We start from the raw sequence: 9,519 nt of genomic DNA, 5'->3' as shown, positions 1-9,519 counted from the left end.
CCGCTTCAGGGCCTGCTTCAGCGCAGAGACCTCCGCAGTACGTGCGGCAGCGGCCAGCAGGGAAGCCTACACATAGACATAGACATACTCTAATTAGACTCCTGAGTTATCATTTGATACTCTATTCGGCTTTTCTTCGCGAACGCCGAACAGAGCATCAGGGGCTACTATCTATGCGGTAATATTTTTATATTTTGAATTCTTACCTCAAAGCCTGTTAGGAGGCTGGCGCAAGCTTCGGTCAGTCCGTTCTTGGCAGACTGGACCTTCTTAACCACCGCACTCATGATAGTGCGGTGTTCTTCATCGATGGAAGCGCTGTGAAGCGCTTCCAGCAAGTTGTCCGGTGCCTCCGGTTGGATAGAGGACACCAGCACGGATGGTTGGCCCCCATTAATGGGGGACTACCTGCCGGAGTCCGGAACCATTGAAGGTTCCAGCACAATGTCCGATTGGGGCCCGAACTCGAAGTCCGTAGGAGCCTCGCTCCCTTGGTACCCAGGGTCCGGGAGGTCGCCGTGAGGCGCCCCCAGGACCACCTCCCCTTGGGTTGGTGCCTTTTGAGACACCACCTCGGTGTTGTCCGTAGGGCGAGGGGTGGAAGCCATCGGAGTAGAATCGCTGTTAATATCCGACGTGCTCAAAGAGACGCTCGACGAGGGTATGTCGAGACAAGCTCGGGCCGGACTGCATAAACAGGTTCGGCGTAAGCAAATGCAGTACAATAAAACATACCACGAAGTACTATGGTGTCCGGGTACTTACGATTTTGCCAGGGGCTTGTCCCTGGGTAGCCACTCGTCGCCGCTATCGGCGGCCGTCGTGGCACAGTCCGAAGGGAGGGTCTTTCCCTTCTTGGACCCTTCGGCCTCCCCGGATGGGTCGGCCTTCCTTTTCTTGTCTCCCCCGAGTAGGGGGGAAGAACTTTTCTCCTCCTCCTCGTTTCCGTGGGAGGAGTGCGCGTCGGACTCATCGGATGATGAGTCCGACAGAACCATCTTGCGCCGGAGACCCTTTCGGGTCCCCACGGCCTTCTTCTTGGCCGTCTTTTCTCGCACCTCGTAAGGTGCGGGGTCAGCATCTTCGTCAGAAGAGCATTTGCCGGATCTTTGGGCAGGGGGGCTGGGCAATCAAGCTGCTCCACTATCTTTATCCAGTCCTGTTAATGACATAAAACCTTAGGTCCAGCACATAACTAAGTCGGGGCACATAAATACCCTGAGTGATGTAAAAGCCTACCGGATGGTCGCGGCGCTTTGCGCTGAGTCCGTTGTCCTCGGTGAGGGAGGCGGGCATCTCAGCACCCTTGAACAGCACCTTCCAGACGTCCTCGTGCGTCGTGTCGTAGAGCTCTCGCGGCGTCTGGTGCTGGGCCGAGTCGAACTCCCACAAAACAAATGCCCGTTGTTGGCACGAAAGGATCCGGCGGAAGAGCATAACCTGGACCACGTTGACGAGCTTGATTTTCTTGTTCGTCATGTTCTGGATGCAGATCTGGAGTCCGGTCAGCTCTACCGAAGAACCCCAGGACAGGCCCTTCTTTTTCCAGGAGGTGAGCCGCATGGGGATTCCAGATCGAAATTTGGGGGCCGCCACCCAGTTGGAGTCGCGCGGCTCAGTGATGTAGAACCACCCCGATTGCCACCCCTTTATGGTATCCACGTAGGTACCCTCGAGCCAGGTGACATTAGGCATCTTGCCCACCATGGCGCCTCCGCATTCTGCTTGCTGGCCCCCCACCACCTTCGGTTTGACATTGAAGGTTTTCAGCCATAGGCCAAAGTGGGGCCTGATGCGGAGGAAGGCCTCGCACATGACGATAAACGCCGAGATGTTGAGGATGAAGTTGGGGGCCAGATCATGGAAATCCAGCCCGTAGTAGAACATGAGCCCGCGGACAAAACGGTGGAGAGGAAATCCCAGTCCGCGGATGAAATGGGTAAGGAAAACTACCCTCTCATGGGGTTCGGGCGTTGGGATGATCTGCCCCGCATTCGGCAGCCGGTGCGCGATATTCGCAGGTAGGTATCCGGCCTCCCGTAACTTTTTGATGTTTTCCTCCGTGACGGAGGAAACCATCCACTTGCCTCCTGCTCCAGACATGCTTGGAGTGGTTTGAGAAGAGGAATGCGAGCTTGGGCACTGGAGCTCGAGTGTGCGGGAATGGGTAAGCGAGAAGGAAGAAGGCGTGGGTGAAAAAAGTAGATCTTTGTCCCTTTATAAGGGCGGAGGAGGCGATGAGTCTCCCCACTTGCCTGGAAAAACCGCTTATTCCCCAGGCACCGTAATTGATGGCGTAGTTAGGTTACCCACGTCCGTATTGATGAGAATCCCGTGATAAGGGGAACACGATCTCTGCTTTGACAAGACGTATCAAGAAAACCACCTCGCGATATGTGCGAAGCTGGTTGAGAAAAGCGGTTCGAATAATAACCGGGCCATGGAGTGATGTCATACTATCGAAACGTGTCAGCGGATTAGATTTGTGGAAATATTATTCTCTCTCTACGGTGGTGTGTGAAACTTATTTTGCAGGGTCGGACACTATCCTTGTATTCAAACTCTTCCATGATGTATTCGGAGGAGGAACCCGCCTTGCAATGTCGAAGACAACACTGCACGCCGGACTCATCGTCATTGAAGCCTGGTTCAGGGGCTACTAAGGGAGTCCTGGATTAGGGGGTCTCTGGACAGCCGGACTATATCCTTTGGCCGGACTGTTGGACTATGAAGATACAAGATTGAAGACCTCGTCCCATGTCCGGATGGGACTCTACTTGACGTGGAAGGCAAGCTAGGCAATACGGATATGCATCTCTCCTCCTTTGTAACCGACCTTGTGTAACCCTAACCCCCTCCGATGTCTATATAAACCGTAGGGTTTTAGTCCGTAGGACAACATACAATCATACCATAGGCTAGCTTCTAGGGTTTAGCCTCTCTGGTCTCGTGGTAGATCAACTCTTGTAATACTCATATCATCAAAAACAATCAAGCAGGATGTAGGGTATTACCTCCATCAAGAGGGCTCGAACCTGGGTAAAACTTCGTGTCCCCTGCCTCTTGTTACCATTCGCCTTACACACACAGTTTGGGACCCCCTACCCGAGATCCGCCGGTTTTGACACTGACAACAGTCAACCGTCAAGTTCTTCAAGGGACTAGTCTGCCATTTCGGTGTGCTGAACAGAGTCATCACCGACAACGGCACGCAGTTCACGAGTTAGGCCCATCTGGTTTGCCGAGAGTTTCCCGGAACCCCTTCTGGTGACCCGATACGTACCTGGTACCCCCGGAACACTTCCGGTGTCCAAATACTATCGTCCTATATATTAATATTTCCCTATTGACCACTTAGAGACTCCTCGTCATGTCCGTGATCTCATCTGGGACTCCGAACAACATTCGGTCACCAAATCACATAACTCATATGATACAAATCGTCATCGAACATTAAGTGTGTGGACCCTACGAGTTCGAGAACTATGTAGACATGACCGAGACACCTCTCCGGTCAATAAACAATAGCGGAACCTGGATGCTCATATTGGCTCCCATATATTCTACGAAGATCTTTATCAGTCAAATCGTTATGACAACATACATTATTCCCTTTGTCATCGGTATGTTACTTGCCCGATATTCGATCGTCGGTATATTCATACCTAGTTCAATCTCATTACCGGCAAGTCTCTTTACTCATTCCGTAATACATCATCCCGCAACTAAGTCATTAGTCACATTGCTTGCAAGGCTTATTATGATGTGCATTACCAAGAAGGCCCACCCCTCCGATACTCAGAGTGACAAATCCTAATCTCGATCTATGCCAACCCAACAAACACCTTCGGAGATACCTGTAGAGCGTCTTTATAATCACGCAATTACGTTGTGACGTTTGATAGCACATAAGGTATTCCTCCGGTATCCGAGAGTTGCATAATATCACAGTCAAAGGAATATGTATGTGTCATGAAGAAAGCAATAGCAATAAAACTTGATGACCATTATTATGCTAAGCTAACGGATGGGTATTGTCCATCACATCATTCTCCTAATGATGTGATCCCATTCATCAAATGGCAACACATGTCTATGGCTAGGAAACTTAACCATCTTTGATTAACGAGCTAGTCTAGTAGAGGCTTACTAGGGCCACTGTGTTTTGTCTATGTATCCACACATGTATCAAGTTTTCAGTTAATACAATTTTAGCATGAATAATAAACATTTATCATGATATAAGGAAATATAAAATAACAACTTTATTATTGCCTCTAGGGCATATTTTCTTCAGAAGGTGTGTGTGATATACATTATACGGTTCACTCGGATGAACTGTTTGTGATTAGGCAACACAAAATAAATGGTCAGCCAATTCAAGGTGTGTGCGATATACGACATGTGGTTCACTCGGATGAATTGTTTGCATTGAGACAAGAGAACGGAAACGGTTCAATATAACAAGATGTGTGATCCGCGACAAACAAGTCTGTAATCAGAAACGTGTGCGAAGACCGATAATAACATAGACGATTGCTTCTAATAAGACGTATGTGATATGCTTTGTCTACACACTACAAGAAAATTGAGATACTGTGACGAAAATCCTCGTGATGGTGGTGGACAACGTCACACAAATACCTGATGTGTGACGTTTTATAGGTGGAGTCATTGATCTCTGTTAATCGGTGATAGTTAACGTCACAAAATCGCCTCCACAGTTGAGTGCCACCTGTCTGCCAATTTCTATGACGATTTGGTAATTTTGATGACGAACCTATTAGAGTCATCGAATATTAAGAATGTGTGATGCTAATTTTTTTGTCATGTAACATCTAGCAACGGGACCCACCGCAACTGCTTCACAACTTATTGAACGGTAGGACCCACACATCAATGTTGATAGTGGGGCGCACCATTGTTTCTTCACAGGCTATCGAGTGATAATTATTTTATAATATCTAATATAAATAGCCAGTGGCAGAAAGAGGATATTACAGGCATTCGTGAGGTGATGCATATGGCGTTGTATTTTCTTGGTTCTATCTCAAAATAAAAATGGTAGGTAGTGGCCGGCAAAAAAGATGTCTATCGTGGATACTTAGAGGAACAGTAGGTCCAATTTTAAGTCAATTGATTAGTGTGTTGGGTAAAGTGATCGAACCACCTCCTGTCTATTTGCACATGCCACCGCCAGTGAGAGCTCGTGATCAAAAAGGAGTTTTATACATTAAAAAAGGTTTTATTTATTAAAAGAGTTAAAAGAAATCTTTAGTCATTTGTATTTTTTCTTCAAATCACATACTCGTAGTTAAGAGCCCTGGTGTACAACCTTCCACATATTTATTTACAGTTTTCCAAAAAAAGAACATGAAAAATACCACATCATAGTGTGTACTATGTAAGATTTACATTTTTTAATAATTATTTGCTATTTATTTCGAATTAAAGTGGAAATGAAATTCTGAAAATAAACCATCTCCCCAACGAAAAAACTTTCTCTCTCCACCCTCCACTTCTCTAAATTTTCCCGCATCGACCCTGTGTCCCCACCCGTCAGAGACACAGCCAATTTTCCTCCCTTCTATTTCACCCGCGAAGAGCCACCGCCTACCCCGCATTTATCTTCTCCCCCGATTTAACCGGCTCTCTCTTCTCCCCATGACTACAGCCCCGATTACAGCGATCAGCGACGGCGGATCGAGGGAGGCCGTCCCACCGGCTGAGCTCGTATCTACCTCAACATCCTGCCCTGCGAGGACCCGGCCCTCTTCTCCCCCCAATTGCAGCGACCGGCTATGGAAGATTGGAGGAGGCCGCCCCACCGCGGCACCGCCGAACATAGATCCACCGCATCAACCCGCCCTGCGAGCACCCGGCTCTCTTCTCCCCTGCGATTGGCGGCGTCTCTTTGTGACTTCCTCATCCCGCCACCCCTTGATGTTCAATGGTTAGGGTTCATGCATACTACTCATCATCCCGTCCTTCTCTGTAATTAGGATTTTCCACAGCCTGCTATGGTAAAAAGTCTGAGCCTCCTACTAGATAACTTTACTTTATATCCTATTGATAGATCTGTTCAAAACTGCAGTAGTGAACCTGGTTTTACGTTTGCTACAGCAGCTATGGTAAAAAAAGGCCTGAATCTGAAGATATGCTACTGCAGTCAGTTAGCCATTACGCAAAATGTAGTTAACTATCAGACGCACGACCTTAGTTTAGAGATTTCTTTACGGCATGTCTAGTTCATTCTACAAAATAAATCAACAAGCTTTAGTTTCGCCCCATAGGGATTTGAACTAGGCTCCAAGGAGTCGCTAGTGCTCCCAGTAACCAGTCGTCTATTGCCCAATCCTGATACAAAGGGGCATGATAGAGCCCCTTATCAACTGTGACTAAGGAGAATGACGTGCCTGAATTCTATTGCAGTAAATCGGCGAATTATCAGTTGTGTAATTAAGATTAATGAATTTGAAATTTTGCTTAACTACAGTTCTTTTCGTACTCACATTCTTTGTCGTTGTTACCTTTTGTAATCAGTGGTTTGACAATGTCGTCTTTTATGCATTTTTATCAGGTTCCACTATATCCTGCTTTCACACTTAGAGAATGAAAACCGATGGGGAAGGCATGAGCTTTGTTTTCTATTTTAGATTTTCAGAAGGTTACTCCAAAGCGCTTCCAACCTTATTCATAGAGAATAGCCGAGTAAGATTTTTGATGGTTCTCATATCTTTCACAGCTTCATTAACTATTTACATTCTGTGTATATAAATTAAATATATGTAAAGATGATGGCAGCTTGGATGCTGTATTACATATGCTGTTTCTTTGGTATGTGCTTGTATGGATACTCTTGCATACAGAAAATTATATGTTAGTGTGAAGATGATGTTCATGGGCTTTCCCAGATTAGAATTTTGGTATTGGTATATTTGAGTCGGCACAGGTACTGTGAAGATTTGAATTTTTGCCAGACACCATGGCATGTTATATAGGATGGTCGATGTACATTTCATAGGGTCTTATGATCATTATCATCGATTACACTTGCATGATTTCCAGTGCAGAGCCACAGGAATTAGTCAGTACCAACATACCTTTCCGTAGACAATATTTGCATGACTGCCTATGGTTACTCTAAATTTTATTTGTTCTTTTTGGGTTGTTCTATTCCTCACATGTCGACACTTCAAGCTGGTACGAGTTTTCCTTTATTTTTCCCTTGAGGAATCATGGTCTCTTTGTGAAAAATGATTCAATGGTAGTTAAATTGAAATTGGGAGATACGATGCAAGTTTCGAAAAAATAAGCTTTGACCAACACTCAATTTTCCTTTACTAAACTGGTAAAATCAAAGCTGATTGTTAACTTGCTACATAAAGGTCTAGCTATAAGTGGAGTGTCCACTACTTGAATAAGCTGCTCCTACTTTAGAAACATAGAGCATCATCCATCGAGCCTTAGTTTTGAAACAGTATATTAAACTTTTTGCTTTTCTGAACTATGACAGAACCTACAGTAATGATATTATTTTTGTTGTTTTTTGTTCTGAACTTCCCGGTCTTGTTTTTCTAGGGTTGTTGGCCGCTTCTCCTTGACTGTGCCCCGGTTGCATCTTACATGTTGCTTGCTTCACTTGTTACATCAGAACACATGAAGTCTTCATTTTCTCTTTATGTAATCTGACATGAACTGCTTGTTAGCAGTGTCAGATGTTTACAATTATTTTACACAATCTATGTATTTTGGCAATTCATTTAGTTCACTCCCTGTCATCTTTTCTAGCTTAAGTTACTAAAATCATGCCACCGGTGGGGAAGCAGAGCATATCTTGCGGAACGGAAAATAAAGGGTGAGGCGTATTTGAAGGAAAGGGGAGGAAGGAAAGGAGATGAAGAGGAAGCCGCTCTTCCTATGTCGAAAGCAATGGTAATATATCGTGTGAACATACATCTTCAATAATATGCACTTCAATCTGGATTAAGCGGCTTTAATTCTGCATTGCTCGTATCATGTGTATGTCACTGTGCACTATAAGCATCACCAAAGGATTGGATCTAGGTCTTATGTTGCCCATTTCGGTAAACTTTTAAGAATTCCAAATTCCTTACTTCTAGTCCTATGTCTACCACATTATATATAGAGTAGTAATGTTAGGATTTCATATATCGTGTAGAAAAAAGACAAGTACAATAATCATGACCCAAGTCCCATTGAGTTTTCCAAAGACACCCATGCAAACAAGACTTGCTTGCCTGTCATTTAATAATGTTAGGATTTCATATATTATGCAGTAGTAATGTTTTTTGAACCGTCATGAGTTATTCTTGATTGCATGTCATTTAATAATGATCTTAGATTCATAATTTGATGACTTGTAAGCTTCTTAGTGGTACTATTAGTCCTTGTTATCTTTTCATCTCATTAAGATGAAACACGTTGTGTTTAGTCAACTTATAGGCACAAGGAGGAGTTACCCGTGAGACTTAAAGCATAAGACAGATCATTTGAAAGATGTAGAGGAAGCATCAAGAAGAATTGGAAGTTGTGAAGAAGAGCTGACAAGAGAAGAATGAAGCCTGGGAAAAGAAGCAACATGAGACAGATAAACTGATTGGTATTCTCTCAAGGGCTCAAGCAACTCAGCAAGCAAATCAGACGAAACTTGATGGTGCATGAAGGCCATCCTTGCTGAATCATACATTGCAATAATTAGGACAACACATGTGATCTTTTAGTTATCAAAATATTACTTTTTATCTTCTCTATTGTCGTGTCAAACTTGAGTCGGTGTTATTTTTATTATCATTTCTACTTAGTAGATGATATGGGGAGACCATTGGATGTATAATATAATTTGTTTTTCATTTCAATATAGTAGATTTGATAATACATTGTAAATTATTTGAAATAAAATAAATATATTTTGATGATATCCTTTTCATTAATAATGAAAGTAGTGATGCTAGTAGTGGTATAATCTGCTCGGTGTTGGTGTGGCATGAAGTCGGTGATGTTGCTCCGTCACTGAATATAGTACAATATGGCATCTTTGCTCCTACATGTGACATTAGTCGACTGTCATAGAAATAGCAAGTTGTTGACATTCTAGAAAACGTCACCGAAGGTCCCAATTTCAGTGACACATTTTTGTGCATGGCGTCACTAGGAGTAATCTGTGACGGGGATTCCGTGTCGATGCTTGTGACGCCCATGAAACGTCACTCAAGGGTAATTTGTGACGTTATTAGCTATTCGATGACATATTTTGGCACGTCACAGTAGGCCTGATCTCTTGTAGTGACAACATATATTGGCCATTGGGCGACGGGCGGTCATCCGGGTACGCAATAAGGATGCGAAGAGGCATCCTATATTAGCAAGGACTAGTTGTTCCACCAATAGCTCATCTAAGAGAACTCTCAAGTTAACTGTGCTCAGGCTGGAGTAGCCATCAGATGGGTGACTGCATGGGAAGTTGTCTTGATGTTAAATTAACTGATGGGATGGGTC

General features: G+C 44.4%; 1 long non-coding RNA gene across 2 annotated transcripts; it reads left to right on the top strand.

Annotated features, from left to right (window-relative positions):
• The first annotated feature begins 5,600 nt into the window (after positions 1-5,600).
• Positions 5,601-8,939, top strand: LOC125548288 (uncharacterized). Of its 2 annotated transcripts, XR_007300972.2 has the most exons (4): positions 5,610-5,953; positions 6,581-6,711; positions 7,792-7,935; positions 8,456-8,939. It is a non-coding gene; the product is annotated as an uncharacterized LOC125548288 (long non-coding RNA). The 2 variants fall into 2 exon arrangements; XR_007300971.2 differs by having other exon boundaries at positions 5,601-5,953; positions 6,581-7,935.
• Positions 8,940-9,519: the final 580 nt, after the last annotated feature.

Source organism: Triticum urartu, chromosome 3A, assembly GCF_056163025.1.
Source record: "Triticum urartu cultivar PI428250 chromosome 3A, HENAU_Tu73, whole genome shotgun sequence".
NCBI classification, from domain to species: Eukaryota; Viridiplantae; Streptophyta; class Magnoliopsida; order Poales; family Poaceae; genus Triticum; species Triticum urartu.
The sequence above is the reverse complement of the archived record's forward strand: the minus strand, read 5'-3'. Positions and strand labels throughout refer to the sequence as shown.